We start from the raw sequence: 22,609 nt of genomic DNA, 5'->3' as shown, positions 1-22,609 counted from the left end.
GAAAGGGAATAACGTAAAAAGAAACGATATAAGAGGAAATGCTCCATTCCTCTATTTTTCTTCAAAACCTCAAATTTCATTCCCAATATAACACAACATTTGAAAAGTTAGAAAGAAGAAGGAAGGAAAGGTAAGTAATTTCTTATGTTTGGTTCATAGTAAAAAAAAAAAAATATATATATATATATATGTGTGTGTGTGTGTGTGGGGGGCCCAATAATTTGTGGCCCTGGCCCATTTATTCATTGGGGCCCAAGGCCCGAGTCGAGGAAGGTTATGGCCCAGGATCGGTAATACAAGTACAAAGTAGTCTTGGGACACAGCCGAGGACGATTTAGTCCTCGGCATGTCCGAGGTCTCACTGGAAGGAAGGGAAAAAACGGTATAGGAGTAGTTTGGAAAAAATCTAAAATATCTAGGTCAATAGAGAAGGATACGCTGGAAAGTATAACGACTAGGGAAAGCTGCCCTTACTGCCATTCAATACTCTGCACCTGACAGAGCCATACTCTCCAACTTTTACAACCACCCCCAACCACTCTGGATATGGGCTGATGGGACAAGTATCAGTCTTGGAAAAGTCGATCCTACACGTGGACGAAGGATAAGGAACCCATGCTAGTATAAAAGGAAAAGTAAGCAATCCAGAGCAAGGGCTGGGAAAAATGGCCAAAAACCAGAGCCTCCCAGCCCGCCTCCAGGAGAAAGACTTCTAGGGCGAACACGTATGTACACCACGAAAAACCCACCGTCTGGTGACCATGGCCTAGCCTTTCAAACCCACGCTCTACAAATGATATTGTTTGGGCCTTTTCACATGCGAACCCAATATCGTTTTGAGTCGTTACAAATCGTGTCCTTACAATTGGCGCTGTCTGTGGGAAAGGCTTGTGTTTTGGCACAGGTAGTGGGTTGAGATAATCCCTCGCATCATTTCCAACAGCCGGATGTAGTGTTCTAGCGTAAAGTTCCATTAGGGGCTATGTTTCTTTACTAGGGACTGCGCTTCGTAGCGTTAGCAGCACGAATGGTTCTAGGGGCTTGGCCGAGGAGCTAATTCCCCTCAAACCAAGGTCCCACGCCATAGTCGAGGGGGTAATTCCCCCAACTACTTATCAAAATCAAGTTTTGGACAGAACCAAGGTATTGCATGGTCCTCGGACTCAAACCTATGGGGAAATCAACTACTTATAGAAATCAAGTTTTGGACAGAACCAAGGTATTGCATGGTCCTCGGACTCAAACCTATGGGGAAACCAACTACTTATAGAAATTAAGTTTTGGACAGAACCAAGGTATTGCATGGTCCTCGGACTCAAACCTATGGGGAAACCAACTACTTATAAAAATCAAGTTTTGGATAGAACCAAGGTATTGCATGGTCCTCGGACTCAAGCCTATGGAAAGGTCGGCTACTTAATAAAAATTCTAGGTTGCTCAATCCTCGGATCAAATGCCAAAAGAGGTTAAAGCTATGAAAGTTATTAGGAAGATGGTGAAACACCTTATTACTCAGCAACCTGTAGGGGCTGTTCATTTTTGGGTTATATGTCTTCGAATGATTACCTCCTACACCACACCGAGCATCCCGCTGTCATCTCGGCTATTTTGGGGTAAGTGTTGTTTTCTCAGGTCGGCATTATTGTGCCAAACAACTCTATTAAGTTCATAATAATATCTTTTCCTTAGCAAGGGTTTTGACCCTAAGTGTCATTTGTTCAAGTTGGTATTATTGTGCTGAACAGCACTCGTAAGTTCATGATAGCGTCTTTTTTCTTGGTAAGGGATTTCGGCCCTAAGTATTGTGTTCTCAGGTCGGCGGTATTGTGCCAGACAGCCCTAATAAGCTCATCATAATATATTTTCCTTTTCTGCTTAATAAGGATTTCAGCCCTAAGTATCATTTGTTCGATTCATTATTATTAAGTCGGATAGTTTCAATAAGCACAGAGCAAGATCTTTTTGTTATTAACTGGGATTTTGGCCCTAAGCATCGTTCAAAGTATAGAAATAAAAGAGAAGTCGCAAAGTAGCGCGTCTATTTACGACATATCCATTCCAAAAAAGAAGAGATAGAATATACGAAATGAAGCAATGATAATTTTTATTAATATAAAGGGGTATTACAGTGTACAAAGAAGGGCTTAAACAAGCCTATATAGAAAACGAGTTAATAAAACAAAAAAAAAAACACAAACGAACAGTCAGAAATCTTTTTAAGCTCTGCTCCCAAGTCTTTCCAAACTCTACTCCATTAGCATCCATATTGAGAGGAGGACCTTCCTTGGTGGGAGAGGAGAAGAAGAGGAAGAAGGAAAAGCACCAGGATGGATTTGGTGGTGGAAAGAAGAAGAAAGAGAGGCAAAAGGAGGCACCAGTGAAGGAAGAGAGGAAGAAGCAGGGATACTTTGTCCCTGCGTCAGTCCTGACTCCTAACACGCTGGTGCCATGTTAACTATGCTCATAAGAGAGCGGCTGGTACTGATAATGGGTGACCCCAGCTCAGTCGCGCCAAAAGTTTGACGCAACGAGCCCCTGCTTCGGATTTTGGCTGAAAGGAGGGTAAGAAGGATCTTGAGTCTCTGCCATCCCTGCCTTGACCGAGCCATTTTTAGCTTTATAAGAACATGGTATTTCTGGGAAGGGTGTGGCTCCTTCATTACTTACTCCTATCTCGAACGTAACACGATTTAAGGTGTAACTAGCGGATAAAGTAAACTCTGGAGGAGGCTAAGTGTTTCAGATTTCAGAGGGATCAAAAGGGTCTCTGTACAAGAGAAATAACCTCTTGCTTTTCTTCTTATATGAAGGGCAAAACGGAAGGTATTTAATCCGTCCAGATTTCCAAGAAAATCTGTAAACGAGAATATGCCCGTTCCACTTCCCCACACCGTCAATAACCGTCGAATTTAAATGGTCTCATAAAGGGAAATCATTAAAGGCGCATTTTGGATAAGCAAAACGGCAGGAACGCATTGTGAATGAATTTAGAGGAATGTCTCGTAGCCCGGTATGTTTCTTGGGTAAATAAAGAGACACCAACATTAATGAAGGACAGAGCTAAACGAGCCGTAATAAAGGCTTGGTATTACCAAAACCCTCCTCTCCAACCAAGAGGTCGGACAGCAGGATTTTAAGGGGCTATTGTGTGGGGCCCAATAATTTGTGGCCCTGACCCATTTATTCATTGGGGCCCAAGGCCCGAGCTGAGGAAGGTTATGGCCCAGAATCGGTAATACAAGTACAAAGTAGTCTTGGGACACAGCCGATGACGATTCAGTCCTCGGCATGTTCGAGGTCTCACTGGAAGGAAGGGCAAAAATGGTATAGGAACAGTTTGGGAAAAATCTAAAATATCTAGGTCAATAGAGAAGGATACGCTGGAAAGTATAACGACCAGGGAAAGCTGCCCTTACTGCCATTCAATACTCTGCACCTGACAGAGCCATACTCTCCAGCTTTTACAACCACCCCCAACCACTCTGGATATGGGCTGATGGGACAAGTATCAGTCTTGGAAAAGTCGATCCTACACGTGGACGAAGGATAAGGAACCCATGCTAGTATAAAAGGAAAAGTAAGCAATCCAGAGCAAGGGCTGTGAAAAATGGCCAAAAACCAGAGCCTCCCAGCCCGCCTCCAGGAGAAAGACTCCTAGGGCGAACACGATTTAACTATGTATGAACACCACGAAAAATCCACCGTCTGGTGACCATGGCCTAGCATTTCAAACCCACGCTCTACAAATGATATTGTTTGGGCCTTTTCACGTGCGAACCCAATATCGTTTTGGGTCGTTACAAATCGTGTCCTTACAATATATATATAACAATTCTCCTTGAACCCACATTTTTCAATCCAACCAATTTGGATGAAAATGAAGAAAAAAATGGAGTAAAAAAGTGGAACAACGTATTTGATTTTTTATAGCCTGAAATTTATATTTTTGTCCATCACTTTCTACCATCTCTGAAATTCATGTGGACATAAAAGTAAAAAAAGTATACATATTTCTTTTCATTTCCTTTTCCTTTGCAAGCCAAATAAATTAAGGAAATAGAAGTATATTATTCACTTTTCTTTCCCTCCCTCTCTGTTACTAAACATATACGAGGGAAGTGTTTATTTTTCCTTTCCTTTTTCATTCCTTTTCCCTTACCCACATGTTTTCTTTTCTCATCCCTCAATTGCAACCAAGCACAAAGTAAATTATAGGCGAAGTTCAATCCCCCATTAAAGAATAGAATCGAGTAATATTGTTCTTGATTGCCAAGCAAATCATCATCTTCCGAATTTTTGTTAAATTCAAAAATTTTAACGGAACTTTCTTAATGTTGAAAATTTGTATCATATATACGGAAATATAATGTAAAATATTATTATAAAATTTTAGTTTAATTTGTTTGATAAGTTAATAAAAGAATTAAACTAGAATTATGCACAAATACTAAAGTGATTCTATGAAATATAGAATGATGTTACTATTGTAAGATCTTAAACATGGACCAATAAAAAAAAGAAGTTCAAATTAGCAATGGTTCCAACTTCCAACTAATTATTTGTTCTATTTGTATCTTCAAAAGTGCGATTATTTCGCTCCTATAATATCTATTTATATCAAACATATTGTGAATAGTTTTAACTATCTGAAAAAGTGCCTACCAAACCAATTCCTCCTTTGAACAAAAGGTCAACCACTCTACTTAAACATCCATTGGACCCCAAAAGTTCTAAATGCCAGGCTCCATAAGTCATAGGCAACCTCATAATGAATGAACAAGTGGTCAATTGTCTATCAATTCACCGACACATGCAACACCATCCAATTTAGGTAAATCCTTGCTTTATAAGATTATCATAAGTAAGAATCTTCTCCTAAGATGCTCTCCAAACAAAGAATGAGACCCTGTTATGGACCTTAACACACCACACTATTCAAGGGGAAAGAGCCAACCAATGCACCTCAAATAGCCTCATAATACTTAAAACCATGAATACCTTAAGCCCTTGTTTGGAAGGAGAGAATGGAATGGATTGGAATGGAAAAAATAATTTTAGAATATTCTTCTATTCCCTTGTTTGGAAATTTTAATGGAGAGAATGGAAAGTTCATTCTTTTGTTTGGGAGTTTAAGTGGGAGGGAATGGAATGAGTAAGAGGGAACGGAATGGGTAGGAGGGAACACTCATTCCTCTCTATTCTCTAAAAACCTCAAATTGAGAGGAAATGAAATTAGATTTAATGAATTTTTTACTAAAACTCCCAAAATACCCCTATATATTCAACCATTTATTTTAAAATAAGGATCTAATACCAATATTGTCATAAAATGAATCTATTCTATTCCCATTATGTTACTCCCAAACAAGATTACTTACATTCCATTCATTTATTTTAAAACATCCAATCAAGGTTACTTAATTCTATTTCATTCCATTCTTTTCCATTAATTTCCCTTACTTAAATACATTCCATTCTATTCCATTCCATTCTCTTATGAACTCCCAAGTGAAGCCTTAACGGTAAATTACAACTTACCTTCTTGTGATTTGACCGAAATTTAAGTTGCCTACTTGTGGTTTGAAATTTGACAATTTACCCACTTGAGGTTAGCTCATGAGTTAAAGTTTCGTAACCCACTTATGTTAACAACATGGCTAAATATGTAATTTTGCTCCGCTTTTATGTTTCTCTCTTCTAAAAAGACAAAAAACGTAAAAGTACATGATCAAATAAGATAAAAAAGAATCTAATGGAACACTTGTATTATAAGATTTCAAACCACATGTAACTTTAATTTCGGTAAAACCTCAGGTGAGTAAAGTGTCAAATTTCAAATTACAGGTAGACAACTTAAATTTCGGCTAAATCACAGATAGACAAATTGTAATTTGCCCAAACCTTAATTTCACTTTCCATATCAGCTTGTTGCACTCCTCTTCTATGAGTATTAGAATAAAGAAGATAATTTAAATAATTGACCGACTTCAACTCCCAATCACAAAAACTTTAACGGCGAATGTAATTAACGAAGCATAGTGAAAGCGGGACATAGGTTTTGAAAGCCAATGAACTGATTTATAGGCAAACCCAAATTTAAAGGTTCAAAAATGTATCTTAACAAATTTTTTTAAATATATAATTTGAATAAATAATTTTGATGTTTTAGTTAATTTTCATTTTATAGTTTTATTAATATCATGCATGGACACACTATTATTAGCTATTCAATAAGTCTATATGGCACAATAAATTTAATGATATTTTTCACAACTTTTTGAGGTGTTAAGTTGTAATTGATGTACAATAAAAAAGATGTTAACGACATGGTTTTAAAAACCAGACTGGTCAAAGAACCAGAAAAAAGGCCAGTTCCCCGTTTAACCCGGTTCTTGACCGGGGTTTTTTGTCGGTTTTGACCAAACTAGTTCTAGGTTCGGTCTTGGGTTCAATCGGTTGAATCAACTGATTCGGTTCAATTTTTAAAACAGTTAGCATTAGTCCTTTCTCAAAAAATGATGTTGCACTAATTATCACAATCTACTACCTCAACAAGTCATGAAAAACTTATAAAATTATGTTGAGTTATTACAATCCTATATATACTGTACAAAAATTACTAATAGCAAACCCGAACTCATGATTGTTTAATTGTATCATTTTTGTGACTTTAGAGCATTATCATTGGTGGTGATAAAATAGTTTTTTAGCTATTTTACCACCTCAAACTCCAATTTAGTGCCTAACATGGCAACATTGGTAGAGCCAAAGGCAAATTTTTGCCTTTTTGATACTTTTTGCTACAGTAAACTGCCAAGACTAGCAGTTTATTGTAGCAAGAAGGCATAAAAAATAAATAAAAAATAAAAAATTATCTTCTTTGTTGGGTTTCATGGCAAAGAGGAAGAGAAAAGAAGTGGTAAAGAAATTAATAAAAAAATGAATAGTATTTGACCGACAGTAAAAATAAGGTCATTAATGTAAAATAATTTTTAGAGACCTTAAATCGCTGGATGCATCATCTTTGTTTTATGTTGCACTCCATTGTCCTAAAAGAAAAACATAAAAAGAAGTTCTTCTCTGTTTCTTTTTTGGAGAAGACTGGCGCTGACTGAATGGAGGATCTTCATTTCATTTATACGATTATCCTTACGTTCTTATAAAGTATGATATATACACACATAAAGCCTTTTGTGCTATCTTACTCAAATGAAAGGTGCCTTTTGTGCTATCTTACTCAAATGAAAGGTAATAAAGGAGTTTACGAAAGGTAATAAAGGAAGCTGGCGATCGGGGCAGCATGCTGTACGCTCCCCAACAGCAGAGAGCTGGCATTCAGTCAGTAGAACTGTAGAACATTTTCCCAAAAAGCTTTTTCCATTTCCTTTATAGCTTCATATATATATATATATATATATATATATATATATATATATAAGGATTCAAGTTACATTTGGTATAACTTTAAATAATGTTACACCACTTAATAATTTTTTAATTTGGTGCGAATATTGATAAATCTACTGTTAGATTACATTTTTCATATATTCTCCATATTTGTAAAATTTTATGGTGATAAAAAATTAATAGTCATGTCATCAATCAATCGTTAAAATTTAAGTTTTTGTAATTTAAAATAATGTATAAAAAATGAGTTCATAGATTAAATAGTAAATAACATCCGATTGATATGAAAATTGGCATGATTTTATGGTGATCAAAGATTAATAGTCATGTCATCAATCAATCGATAAAATTTAAGTTTTTGTTGTTTAAAATAATGTATAAAAAATGAGTTCATAGATTAAATAGTAAATAACATCCGATTGATATGAAAATTGGCATGCATGTTAAGAACATATAGAACATGTAATTTAACGGTTAAATTTTCAAAAATTTAATTCAATAACAAGTTATTAGATGTGTAAAGTTATACCAAGTGTAACTTGAACCCAACTTTTATATATATATATATATATATCCTCCACGCTGTACTCTCCCCATGTCTTGCTTTATTACCATTAAAGCCATGTCATATTTCTATCTGGATTTGTTCCATCTTACAAACAAAAGTTCTGAATTTCATCTCTTTTACTATTAATTCCCACCATAAAAAAAGGACTTTTGAAAGAAATATCTATGATTTATTTTAAATGAAAGACTTTGGAAAATAAGGTATTAAATTTTTTGAAATATTCTATTTGAAACCCTATTACCAAAAGTTGTAACAAATACATGAAGTATTAGCTATTTTTATTATTATTTATAAATGTGATATAATTTCAACTTTTAGCATTCGTTCTATGATGATTGCTTATTAGGATTAGACCAAGAAATCAATTAGTTTTTGGTATAGGTAGGGTTCGAAATCCAAATTTTTTTATTTGATGACAAAAGACTCTACTAGTTGAACTAACTAAAATACAAAAAATATTAGTTAAATTAATATGAAAGCATATTTAGAATTTTTTTTAACACAATGTATTTGTTTTAAATTCATTTATATTAATTAGTCTATGCATTGCAATGGTATAATACTAGTGATATAATTATATATATATATATATGAGTTGAGTTCAAGTTACACCTAGTGTTTAAGTAATGTTACACCATTCAATTGGATGCAAATTTTGACAAATCTACTGTTAGATTACATTATCTTCGTATATTCTCCATGTTTGCAAAATTTCAAAGTGATTAAAGATTAATAGTAATGTCATCAATCAATTTTTTAAATTTAAGTTTTTGTAATTTAAAATAATGCATAAAAGATGAGTTTAAGGATCAAATGATAAATAACATTTAGTTGACATGAAAATTAGCATGATTGTTAAGAACATATTGAATATGTAATTCAATGGTGGAATCAAAATATGAATTCTATAACAAATTATTGGGTTGTGTAACATTGCTTAGAGTTACACAAAATTACACCAAGTGTAACTTAAACCCAACCTTTTATATATATATATATATATATATATATATATCCGTGATAGAGTAGCTAATTAAAAACTGAAACCTTACAAAGCTTGTTTGTAAGAAATGTTTTTCCTTTTATTTTTACTTATTTATTGAGTGAAAATGGAGAAATTACATTTTACTACCCTAAACTATATTTCATATTACACTTTGCACTTTAAACTTTTCAAATGCATGTTTTGCACCCCAAACTATGACCATTGTTACACTTTACACCTGAACGTTAAGTTTGCTGTTAATTTAGACAAAAATTCAAAATTTGGTGCAAAGTGTAATCAGGACTCAGGAGTATAATTTAGGGTGTTAAAGTGTAATTTCTCTTTTGTTTTTAATTGATGAGAAGATGTGCAATTAGGTATTTTCATATTTTTCCATCCAAATTAATTGCAAACTTGATGTCAAAATGCAAAGTGTAATCGGGGCATAGTTTAGGGTGGTAACGTGTAATTTTTTCAAAATAAAAGAGAAAGAGTAGCACTTTAAGCACCTGGCTGAATACCAAAAGAATTTTTTTTTTTTTTTTTTTTTTTTTTCCTACAAATGAATGCTCAACTTGAAAAGTCTCCCAACTCCTACAATCTCGCTTTTCCTCTAACAAAACCAGATACAACTAAAAGGACCCACCATTGCTATGATCATTGTCATTGACGTTTACGTTTAGAGGCATTGCCATGGCTTCGATTATGAGTTTTACATGCTACGAACCTTTTGGAAATTGGTATGACAAAAATTTCTTGTTTGGTCCCCCTCTATCCCATGTGGATTTTTCTTGCCTCAAAAAGGTGACAAGGTAGAGATTAGTTTTTTTCTGCCTTAATTAAAGGTCTATATTTATATTTTATTTAAGATATATTTAAATTAATTTTATATATGGTGTATATATATATATATATATATCCTACTTATAATTCATTTTTTGCAACTTATTCTATTATCATTTTTCACAATATATGATTTTTCTTTCTCTTTCATCTCTATTTTATTAATGTCAAAACCATCTTATTAGAAAGTAATTTTTAAGTACTTCCAGAGCACAGAGAATAATGCTCCCTCTACTTACATTTAGAGTGCAGTCTATTCATTAAATTTATAGTAAACTTCACTATGAATGTGAGAAAAGAGAACATAATTTCTCTGTGCTTCGAGAGTACTTTAGAATTTTCTCTTATTAGGAATGATAAAATACCTCCAACCTGCATCACTTTGAACTGCCTTGCTATGGTAAAATATAACCCACTTATTTCAAAATTAATAGAGAAAGAACTCTATAGTGCAATCACCCTAAGTACTCTAGGATCTTAATATAGATACAACACTAACAAACTATACCTAGATTTTGCAATTGAAGCAGATGTATTAAGGTTTTATAAAATCAGCCAAGAGTCTTATAGTTCAACTTACATCTCTTGGTGTTTCCTATGGAAACATCTAAGTTTCAAATCTTTCATCTCTCAACTATCGAATAATTAAAAATAGAAGATTGTACAGAATTAAAGTAGATGTTGAATACTCTATGGGTATATTTAGTATGTGTGAATAGATGCTATAATAAAAAAATTATTCATGTGGAATATCATTAGAGACATTTTTGTTGCATTTTCATTACTAACGCTCATGATTTGAATAGTTATATATTTCTAAAGAGGCTATAATAATTAATAATTTTTTTTTAAAGATAATTTCAACCTATGATGTCTGCTCCTATTGATAACTTTTTATCATTAGACCAAGACACCAATTAATTTTTGGTGTAGGCGGGGATTGAATTTTAGAGACTTTACCAGCTGAGCTAATTAGAACCCACTAATAAATACTGAAAGCACCTATTAACTTTAAAAATCAATATCAATAAACATAAACTTTTTTTTTTTTATAGGAACAAAAACTTTTTCTATACACATAATATTTATAAAAATGAAATATCTTCAAAAAACAATTTCTCTTACACTCAACAAAAAATCATAAAAAATTGATACCTAAATATTTATTTTAACCACTCTCACCAAAAGAGTTAATCAAATTCATCCTTTGTAAAGTCGAACTGTCCTTCTCCTCCATAATTTCTTTTTACCTAATGACCTCTACTATTCAATTTGTCATGTTGCCATCTCTAGACCTCCATGCCATCAACCCCAACCTAAAAAGTAATCTAAAACATCAATCTCTTCAATATCTTTATGAATCTCTAAGTTTAGTTTCCAAATATATATATATATATATATTTTTTTGGATGAGATATGTTTGTTATTATGTAATTGAAATGTGAAAAAGCTTTCTTCCGTCTTCTTTTTTATTTATAAGTAAAATTCATATTGATTTGAAAAATGGACAATGATTTTAACTTTAAAAATGTCCATTCTTTTTTTATGAACGAAAAAATGTCCAATTTTAGGATAATTAGCTCCCATACAAATATAAATGTAATTGTATAAGATATTTAAAAAATACAATTTTATTTATTTATTAAAACTTAACCATAAAGACTTAAACTCCTGTTTTTGTCCCTCTACCTTACAAAAATTTATATGGCCATCAATGCGCAATGTTTGTTTTTTCTTTTTATTTTATCTAAGAGATCAGTGCTTCACCGGTCCTTAATTTTCTGAAACCGTTAGCAATGGCCTATGGAAAGTTAGAAACACAGAATGACAAGTAAATGGCATGTAGTGAGGGAAACCTCTGTGAGGCCCTACTTCAAAAACTTCAAAGTTCAGAGACCCTAGCTCTCTCTAGGCCGGCTAGTTCCTTCTCACCTACTCTCTCCAGCTCACTTATACGCTTTTATCCGCTGTATTTTATGTTCCTTCCAGCGGGTACAAACTGAAAATGCATTTCTTTCAAAGCTATTCCTATTCACAAATCCAGCGCTTTTTTGCTTCAATGAAGTCTGCATTGGAGATGGGTTGTCCTATATTTATGTCCCGTAAGTTTCTTACAACCAGAGTATAGGCACCATAGGATGAGTAGGTTTGGTCTCTTTTAACTATAAAACATGCATGTTGGGATTTGCAAAGATTAAAAGGCTGTCGCCAGAGCCTATTCTTTTGGCCACTTTCGAAACCATTTTCTACATTATTTGTCCCAAACTTATGGTTCTACACTCTACTACAACCTTTAGCTCTGCACTAGCCATTCTTTATTGTTCTTAAACCCTTTTTTACTCAGTTTTTCTTTTCCTCTTATTACTGATCTCATAAATCGAAAATATATTGTTTAGCCATGGCTAATGGCTATTAGTGAGTTTACACTTTATGCTTTTTCACTGGTCTACCATCTACTATTTGATGTTAAAAGCTCATCCATCGCTAACATGTGAATTTCGACTTTATATGCATGTTTTTCTTTTTAGAAGCCTTTCTTTTTGGGTACGTATCAGAATCTGCACTGTTACTGTTAATCTTTTTTTGGTTAAAAGGATAAGCTATATCTTAAATTCTACTCCTACTTAAAATTTACATGTGATATTGGTGCCTTTACAGTTAATTAAAGGGACCACACGGAGAGTGCTCCACATTTTACTTTATTCATTAGTGCACGAAGCTCCCCATTGTCAAGGCAATGAAAATGATACTTTCAGCACACAAATAAAAACAAAATTGATATTTGCAAATTTGTTAAAAAACTACATTTGAATGTAATTGAGTAGTTTCATTACAAAGAATTTTTTTATCAAATCAGTTTATGTATTGGTTTAGAGCATTGAGGTGTAATTTCTTTTTTCACAGAATTATATTTCTGAGTCATTTTTCATTGAATGTAGTGTAGTCTATATAACTATTTTTACAAATACACTAAAAAAAACTGACTAATACCGGCGTTTTCTTCTCGGCATTTTTTTAAAACCGCTACTATAGGTCACCTATTACGGTGGTTTTAGTAACTGCCGCTATATAAACAAAGGCCTATGGCGGCGCTCAAACCCAGGGTTTGGGCATTACTATAAGATACTCATTTCTATCTGTTGCTGATGTTGCCTGCGCTCAAACCCCGGTTTGTGGAACATTAAAGATTAATCACTGACCAGCAAGAGAGGCTAATCCACTGGCCCAAAAAGGAAGAGAGGCTATTGTAAATTTGTAATAGCAGTTTCTTTTGTGGAAAATCTATCACTCCAAATTATTTATATCTCATAGCCCATTTCTATGGCATGGTTAGTGGTCTGACACTTAAACCCAAGCTTAGATTTCACTATTTAATAAAGCCCAAGACTACCACAATTTGGTTGGGCCTCGTCGTCCATACTTTCTCAACGCTCATCGACATCAAAGTGCCGTAACTGATTGACCTTTATTAAATTTATTAATACTTAATAGGCAGTTCTCTATTATTATTATTATTATTAGAATATTAAAATAACTTGAAATATTTTAAATTACTTGTAAGTGATGTTTCCAAAAAAAAAAAAAAAAAAAAAACTTGTAAGTGATGTAACGTAATATATGTGGCCGATTTTAACTAATTTGTTGAGGTTCTATAACTGACCCTATAATTTTGAGACTAAGATTTTGTTGTTAATGTATAATAGCTTTTATTTAAATAAAAATTATAATAGAGTATTAAAATAATAAAATAAAAATTATAATTTTTTTGGTAATTCAGTTTTAGACTTTTAGTTGAATTAATATTATGAATTTGTTTTTTTTTTTTTTTTTTTTTTGTGTAAAATAATATGTATTTTTTAAAACTTTGGTTATATGGCTTTACTTGAAGCAAATTAATAATAATATCAACATTCTTATAATACACCAAATAGAAAAAGTACTTTACACACAAACACCCTCAATGATTAAGAAGTAAAACATGCCCCCTATATGAATGGTAAAACAAACTTTGATTTCATAATTCTTTTTGGATTGGATTGGTTTGGACCGTTTGGTTTGAAATTTGTTCTATAGTGTGGGTTTCATATTGTTGGAACTTTACTGGAGAGGACCACCATCACTGTTGGCATTGGAGTTGGGGATGGTGAGGGTGATGCCAAACGTTGAATTCGGGATGGTGGTGGGGGAGCCATTGATGTCAGGTGAAGTTGAATATTTATTATTATTTTTTATGACTAGGCTAATGACTAAGATTTAACTCAATAAATTGTCACACATGATATAATTATATTATTGAGTGAGAGGATCATAGATATTGTTGATTTGATCCTCCTAGTGAATTGAACAATTTCTCCTAATTTTCATGAAATAGTGTTCAATTTGAAGATTAATTATCATTCATTTTATGGTGGAATGATATTTTAAATAACAAGTCACCACATACACTAATATTTCATAAGAACAAAATCTATGCCATAAAATAGACATTTTTCATTGCAAAGAAAATGGAGATTAGCAATTTTGATTTTTACCTTAATTACTATCTCAGCATGAAAGTGTGAGGTGAATGGTGATCTCATGTTTTCAAAAGTGCCATACTTAGAGACTTAAGAGTAGTTTCACGAACATAATATTTTTAATAGTTGTTTCTTAAATCTGAAATTTTAGCCAAATGCTTCTCATTGGATCTTAAGAATCAACTTCGAATATCTTTCAGGATGAAGTTTCCTACCAATTTCGCACAAGTGGACCAAGAAGTCATTGGGGATTAATAGTAATATACTAATATGATTCTTTTTAATAACCAGAAATCCTATATATTATGCATCCTAGTAGAAAATACATAAGCAATTTATAGAAATACACTTGTTCCTTCACAAAGGTAGTGACAATGTCTTCTAATAGACATTGTTTCCATGCAAATCATAATATATAAATCAAATGGTGGAACATAAAAGGAACCAAAATAGAAACGACGGTATGTATCATACCTCTTGACCTCTAATCTGTGTCTTGGAAAACCAAGTCATTTTAGGCCAAGAAAACACATTCCAATTCGACAAACTAAGATCAACTTTATCATCTCATTTTCGATTCGGCCCATGTCGTTCTCACATCAGATTTTTCCATTGCAGTTTTCAAACCTTTCAAATCCGTATCAATTTTGTTCCTCGTCTTCTTCTTCAGCAATGTCTTCCATATAAGATTCCTCTTTTTTCCTCCTCCCAACACCACCATCAAGCCACTCCGCCACTTCTATCATGCTCGGCTGGTTCTCGGGGTTACCATCAGTGCATCTCATAGCAATCATGACTGCCGATTTCAGTTGATCTCGATCAAAGTTGCCCTTCAACATTGGGTCAACAATGTGATTAAATGCACCCTTTTGGACACAGGATGTGACCCATTGCACAATGTCATGCTTCACTCCACCAGGGAGTTTCTCTATTGGCTTTTTTGCACTGATTATCTCTAAAAGTAAAATACCAAAGCTATAGACATCACAGCTCTCAAAAACCTAGCCCCACATGGCATATTCAGGAGCCAAATATCCTAGGGTTCCCTTCACTCTTGTAGTTGAGTAACACCTTCTCGTATTAGCTTTGCAAAACCAAAGTCAGCAACTTTTGCTTCAAACTCAGTCTCTAAGAGGACATTACTTGCCTTTATATCTTAGTGAATTATATGAGGATTGGCCTCGTGGTGCAAGTACCTTAACAATAAGCAACAGATATCAAAAACAAGTGAGAGTTATGCTAGGCACCTAATAAAAATTCATAAAATTTCCAAATTAGTATTTAAAAAAAAATTGAAATTGCACATTGTGGTGGAGCTGTATGTAAGATGGTAGGCTAATTTAAGAAAGATGTGAAATTATTGTGAATTTTTATTGTGTTAATAGCTTTGTTGGATAAGTATTGCTAAAAATCAAGTACAATTTGGGAAACATCTAATTTTTAAGAACAGAAATCAAATTAATGTATTCATTTTCATGATACTGTGGGAAACAAGCATGCTGCATAAAATTTGCAAAAGAATCTCTGAACAGTTTCATTTTTGGCCGGTCTGTATAGTTCAAAATTAGTGGGTTTTAGTAGAATTCTTCATAAGTAGCTTGATCATTTTTTTTTTGTTCCTCCCAAAAAAAAGAGGTATTAGTTACTTACGCTAAACCTTCTAGCTGCTGATCCAATGGCGATTCTCATTCTCCGAGGCCAATCTAGTAGACAATCTTCAGCAAGTTGGCCATGCAAATGGGTGATCAAGCTATGATTAGGCATGTAATCATAGACAATTAGCCTCTCATCCCCACCAGCGTAAAATCCCCTCAAACCCAGGAGATTCTTATGCCTCACCCTACCAAGAATTTCAACTTCCACAGCAAACTCCATCTCTGCCTTTGCGCTCATTGCCTTTAGTCGTTTAACAGCGATCTGTATATAAGAACAACTTGGGCAATTCAATATTAAAAAGAAAAAGAAAAAAGTACATACTTATCTTGCATGGCCGACCATACAAAATCTTGCCGATAGATAAGGAAACCGAGACTCCATAGATAATTAAAAAAAAAAGGAAAAAAAGAAAAAATAGACATACTTATTTAAGAATAATGTTTAAAGTTTTTGAGACAAGTTATAATTTTACTAATGACCTCAGTGTCTTTACTTGTTCGACCCCAATAAACACTTCCAAAACCGCCTTCGCCAATTTTGTTATCCTGATGGAAGTTGTTTGTTGCAAGAAGTAGCTCCTTAAGGGAGTATATCTCCCATGGATATTCCCTACTCTTGCTTTCACTTAAAAAAAAAAAAAAAAAAAAAAAAAAAAAAAAAAGGAAGAAGAAGAAGAAAAGAAAAAGAAAAGAAAAAATAACAATTATTGAAGTATTTTGGTTATAACTATAACATGGATTTATTACCATAGCAATTGCATAAGAATATAATCAAATTAAGCATACCTGATCTCCTGATGTTCTTCTGGATAGATGCAACAAAAGCATCTCCAGAAGATCATCTTTCCTTATGGGAGGAAAGTGGAAACACAATAAAGACAAATTGAAATGGTGTAAATGCAGTGGGAGAGAGTGAAGAATGAAGAAAAAAACTGGCTGTTAAAGCAAGAAGCGGATGATCAAAGGGACTAGAGGGGCCTAGGCCCCCAAATATTTTGAAAAATATCTATTTTAATATATGATGTAATTATATTTACAGCTAATTGGGAAAATACAACTTGGCCCCCTTTATTTATTATTAAATTTCTAAATACTTTTTAGTGTAAGTGTAGTCAACAAATAATTAAGTAATAGTCATCTCATAATATATGTCAAGAGTAACGATATGTGTGTGTGTGTGTTAGGTTGTAAATAACATTAGTTTTTTTTTTTTTTTTTTTTTTTTTTTTGGTGTGTAAAATGTAATAATATCTTTCCAAGTGTAATTTTTTTTTCTTATTCTATGTAATTTTCAATCATTTTAACCATATGCCTATAATTTATAATTGATTTAATTATAATAATTGGCTGCTAGCAAATTGTTAAAAAAAACTGTGTTTTATTTAATATTCAGATAACTTATAAATTATAGAGTAAACAATATACAATGACCTAGTATTCTTTTACATCTAAATAAATAGAAACATAAAATATAAAATGAATTCTTCAAAGCATTTTAAATATAATGATAATGATACGAATTTTTTTCTTCTTCTTGAGTTTTTTGTTGTTTAGATATATGGTTTATGTTAATTGTGGCCCTCCAAATAAAACTTCTTGGCTCTGCCACAGGCAAGAAGAAGGCAAAAATTTTGGAGACTTCAATGCAGAAAGGAAGGAGTCTTATGGTGCAGACAAAAGGCAGCCTTGGAAGTCAAGGAATTTGTTGTTTAATGTTATGAATAGGCTTGGCTGTTCACAAGAGGCTCTCAAGTTTCTGTATTCTAGTGTTTGTTTGCTTTTGAAGCTACATTTTTCCTTCGGAAATGTCACATTTTATATTTTCATATCAGACATTCTTAAGGATTATTAAACAGTATATAGTTTATTATGAATATAATTTGCCTATCATCAGTTCCCTTGGACCTATAAAATTGGGATGCACTAGGTAGGACCATTTCTATATTCAATAGATAACTAGCTAGGAAAGTATGTTAATTATTATATGCACATTTGTAGTTTTTTTTGTTTTGTTTTTGTTTTTGTTTTTTTTTTAAAAAAAAATGAAAATTGACACCATTATCACCTTTGAATTGGGCACTAACACCTTGATCCAACCTTCCAATTGGTAAGCGGCATCGACGGTGGAGTGCAGCTCCAAATTGTCTAGAGAATTAGCTGTACCCAATTCATTAAAAAACAAGAAAAACCCACCCAATCTATTTGTATCCTCTAGGCTCTAGCGGTCCTATAAGGTGTAGTTAACTGTTTTTTTTTTTTTTTTCACCAAAAGAAATAAATTAAGCAATTATTTGATATGATATGTAACCATTACTTGAGGGTAAAATAGTAAATGAAAAAGAATTTTTTTTTTTTTTTAAAGAAACAAATGAAAAAGATAATGGTAAGAGTTTATTTATACATTTATTTTATCTTTAATATATATATATATATATATAAATATCTATATATCTACACTAGAGATTGATAGTTTTATTAATATGATTAAGGAAAATTATTAATTTATACTAATGGTGTACACCTCCTTACACACCATGTTCACATTTTATACATGGCGTGTATGGAGTGGAAATTTTTTATATGAAACAATCATGGTCCAATAAAGAAAGGATTATGCTGGCACTCGTTAAAAATCCATTTTAGGAAAGTTTTGACATCACTTTTATGAGAAATGAAAAAAGCTGTCAAAACATTAATTTTTTTTTTCCCATAAAAACTTTCTTTAATTGGATTCTTAATTAGTGCCCTAAGGGCACTCGTTAGCATTTCCCATAAAGAAAACCTTACTTTGAACTCTCTCTCTCTCTCTCTCTCTCTCTTATTGTTATTATTATCTTTAAACATACATAATATTTATTGGTGGCAATATCCACTATCAAAATACAATTAGTTAAAAATGTAATATTTTGTTAGGAAAGTCATAATTTGAGAGGGTATGAACTTATCTGTTGTATTTATACAAACTTTAAGATGTGAAGTATCATTTATCTAAATGTCATTTCTTGAAACATTGAGAGGGGACAAGGGGGAAAGGAAATAGTGTTATTTCATTACGCCTCAAATAAGGTCGGTGTAATTTAATTCATTAATTTTCTCTTCAGTCCAAGTGCTTACCTAGCTTATTAGCAAAACTTCAAGCTTTAACTAGGAGAACTCAAATATGCACATTATTTATTTCTCTAACTGGGCCTCCATTATAGGCCCTTTTTTTTCCCGGTCTTTTATAATCAGCTTGGTCTTACATTTTGGTTCAAATTTTTATTCGGTCGAAAGGCTTAGTTGACCTTCTCTTGGACCAACCAAAAACTCAGGCCCATCTCAGTGAAAGACCCATGGAATTCTTTGACAACACCATTGAAGTAGGCCTATTTTGCTACAAGAGTAAGACGTCGGGTTGACCGCGAGTTCTTGACATTTTGTTCCACCCCTCCCAATTTAATCTATAAAAGCCGAACCATTTGAATTACTTCAACAAGGAGAGGTTCAAAATTTTGAAGTACAAATACATGTATTAATTTTGTAAAATTAACAAAATCCACTAAAAATAATATCTCTAGAAAATTAAACCTACTTTCAGATGCATTTTCATAATTTTCTTAAGGAAAATTAAAAAAAAATAATAATAAAGCATAAAAAAATAATTTTGTATATTTAATCTGTCAATGACAAATCATTTTATCCTAATTGAAACAATATCATTTTTAAAAATAAATATATTAGTTGGGATGTAGACACGTATCATGAGAAGCAAGATTATGTTAAATGCCCTATAAGATGGTGGCTCACTTTGCCTAATGATTCATATCTTTGTTAGAATAATTGTTAAATAATTCATCATATTTTTTTATAATTTAAACTTTTGGGACAATAATAGTTCATCATAGTTTTAAAATTGGTGATCTTAAGTTCAAATTCAATCTCCACTTTATCTCTCATATAAAAAATTCAAAATCCTACTGAGTTTTAATATTGTTTCCGCTCTAACTTCATGTTGAGTGTTGGATTTTACTTATTACTTGGGATTTTAAATCAACAAGTGATGGAGAGTATTATTATAATGGTTAAATAATTAAAATTAAAATTTTTAATTGTTTAAGCTTTTGCAACAGGTACTGTGGGGGTATAAAACCGGAAAACCCATGTCAATATCTGTGCTAGGCCCAAGGCCCGATCCAAGGAAGGCCCACCCCTTGGCCATGGGAAGGTTCCTCCTTGGCTATGGGGAGGACCCTCCTCGGCCATGGGAAGGACCCTTCTCAGCCATAAATGTAGCTGAGGGCAAAGGGAGCCTCGGTCCTGGTGATGATGTTCCGGGTCATTTCGCCGAACAGGAACAGTACTAAAACGACAAAGAGTAAGGGAAAGGTTGCCATTACTGCAATTAAGTACTTTGCACCTGACAGAGCCATGCTATTCAACTTTTACAACCACCCCCAACCACTTTGGGTATGGGCTGATGGGACAAGTACCAGCCCTATAAAGCTGAACCTACACGTGGACGTTGGGGGGGGGGGGAGGGGGAAAGCTAGTATAAAAGGAGGAAGAAGCAGTCCAGAAAAGGGACTGGGAGAAGGTCCAAGAACTGGAGCCACCTAGGCCGTGCTGAGGAGAAAGTCTTCTTGGATAAGTCCAATTCACCTCTGTGCGATCATCACGAATACCATGACTAACGACTGTCTGTTCACTAAGGCCTAGTCTTCTAGCCCACTCTCTACAAATTCATTGTATTGGGCCCGCTGGTCCAAGATCCCACCCATCGTGTCGCATTGGGCTGAAAAACGAGACCCTACAGGTACCAACTAATGGTTAGTAAAAGTCTTTTTGTGTGTGTTTTTGGTAAAACTACAGCCCACAAAGGTCAAAAAGGGTAACTAACCATAATTTTCCAACTATATAATTAGTAGGAAATGTTTGCAAACTATATTTTTTCTAGCATCTCGAGTCTAAGAGACTCGATTTTGGCCTATAAATCGAGTCTCAAAGACTCGATTTTCATGTTCTAATCACGTCTGATGTGGCATCTTTTTCCACGTGGCAACCACCTGAAAATCGAGTCTCTAACACTTGATTTATAAACCAAAAAAATTTAAAAAAATTTGAAGTCTCAGAGTGAGAGAAAGAGCGACCTAAAAGCTCTCAAGCTCAAATACCCATCTTCAACCCAAACCCCAAATCTCAAAAACCCAATCAAGCTTAGTAGCCCATCTTCCGTGGATGAAGTAGGGGCTCGCGCGGCCCCTAGGACGCGCGGCCTGAGGCTTACACGGCCCCTGGGGCTCACACCGCCCCTGGGCCACACAGCCTTTGGGTCGCGCATCTGGTGGTGGCGGCCTGGGCATCTGGTGGTTGCGGTGGTGTTTTTGTTTCTTGGATTGAAGCATGAGAAAGAGAGAGCAGCCTTTTTGGGTTTCTTTTCTTCTTCGGTTTCTTTTTTTTTTTTTTTTTTTTTTTTTTTTTTTTTTTTTTTTTTCTAGCTCCTGGCTCTGATTTCTTTGTTGGTGTTGTTGTTTTGATTTCTTTGTTGGTGTTGTGGCATTTTATCTTCTTATAAATCGTCTTAGAGATTCGATTCCTAGGTGGACGCCACGTGGAAAATGTGCCAACTCAGACACGATCAAAACATGAAAATCGACCCTTAAAGACTCAATTTATAGACCCTAAATCGAGTCTCTTAGACTCGAGATGCTAGTAAAAAATATAGTTTGCAAACATTGCCTCCTAACTATATAGTTGAAAAATTATGGTTAGTTACCCATTTTGGTCAGGGTTTCAACTTTCAAGTAAAAGCACAAGTACAAGTACAACTAATTAAAGAACAGAACATAATTACAAGTTATGTGTAAACCAACCCATGCAACTAAAATCCCTGTGAAGGCTAGGTTTATATTTAAAAAGCTAGCTAGGTTTAAGAGCTCTTAAGGTTTTTCTCTTGTAACTCTGAAGGCTGAAGCAATATTATATAACTATTACAAACCCATAACTAAACCTTCAAAGAGTACACTACAAAAAAAGGGGCTATCCCAGCATTTGCAAAACCGCTAGGATAACCCCAAAAAGCATTGGAATAGGCCAAAAATGCCTATCCCAGTGCTTTTTTCCCCGGCGCTTTAAACTGCCGCACAGTGACAGTTGGTATAGGGTCGTCGGACCTATACCGACGCTTTACAAAACCACCGGTATATGTCTCGGCGCTTTTCAGACCCTATTCCTGCTCTTTTTCCTTGTGTCGAGACAGTCCAGACCTGTACCAGCAGTTTTAAGACCTATACCGACGAATTTCAAGACCTATACTGGTGCTTTTTAATTAAAAAAAAAAAAAAAAGCGCAGGTATAGGTGTATTTATACCAGCGGTTTTGAAACCGCTCTTATTGGGTACTTACGGAAATATGAATACAACCTATACTAGCACTTTTAAACCACTGTAATATGTATTGCCTATGCTAGCGCTTTTGAAAAGCGCTGGTATAGGTCTTCAATGAAAATAGTAATAAGGCCTATACCAGTGCTTTTAAACCGTTGTAATAGGTTTTGCCTATGCCAACGCTTTCAAAAGCGTTAGTATAGGTCTTCAATGGATATAAAAATTAGCCCTATATGTAACAGCCCAACCCAATTAAAAAAAAGAAAAAAAGA

At 33.8% G+C, this 22,609-nt stretch overlaps 1 pseudogene; it reads right to left on the bottom strand.

Annotated features, from left to right (window-relative positions):
- Positions 1 to 14,594: 14,594 nt before the first annotated feature.
- LOC126710131 (PTI1-like tyrosine-protein kinase At3g15890) lies at positions 14,595 to 16,946 on the bottom strand (annotated as a pseudogene).
- Between the last annotated feature and the right edge of the window lie 5,663 nt (positions 16,947 to 22,609).

Source organism: Quercus robur, chromosome 12 (genome assembly GCF_932294415.1).
Source record: "Quercus robur chromosome 12, dhQueRobu3.1, whole genome shotgun sequence".
Taxonomy (NCBI): domain Eukaryota; kingdom Viridiplantae; phylum Streptophyta; class Magnoliopsida; order Fagales; family Fagaceae; genus Quercus; species Quercus robur.
This window is presented reverse-complemented; position numbering and strand designations above follow the sequence as displayed.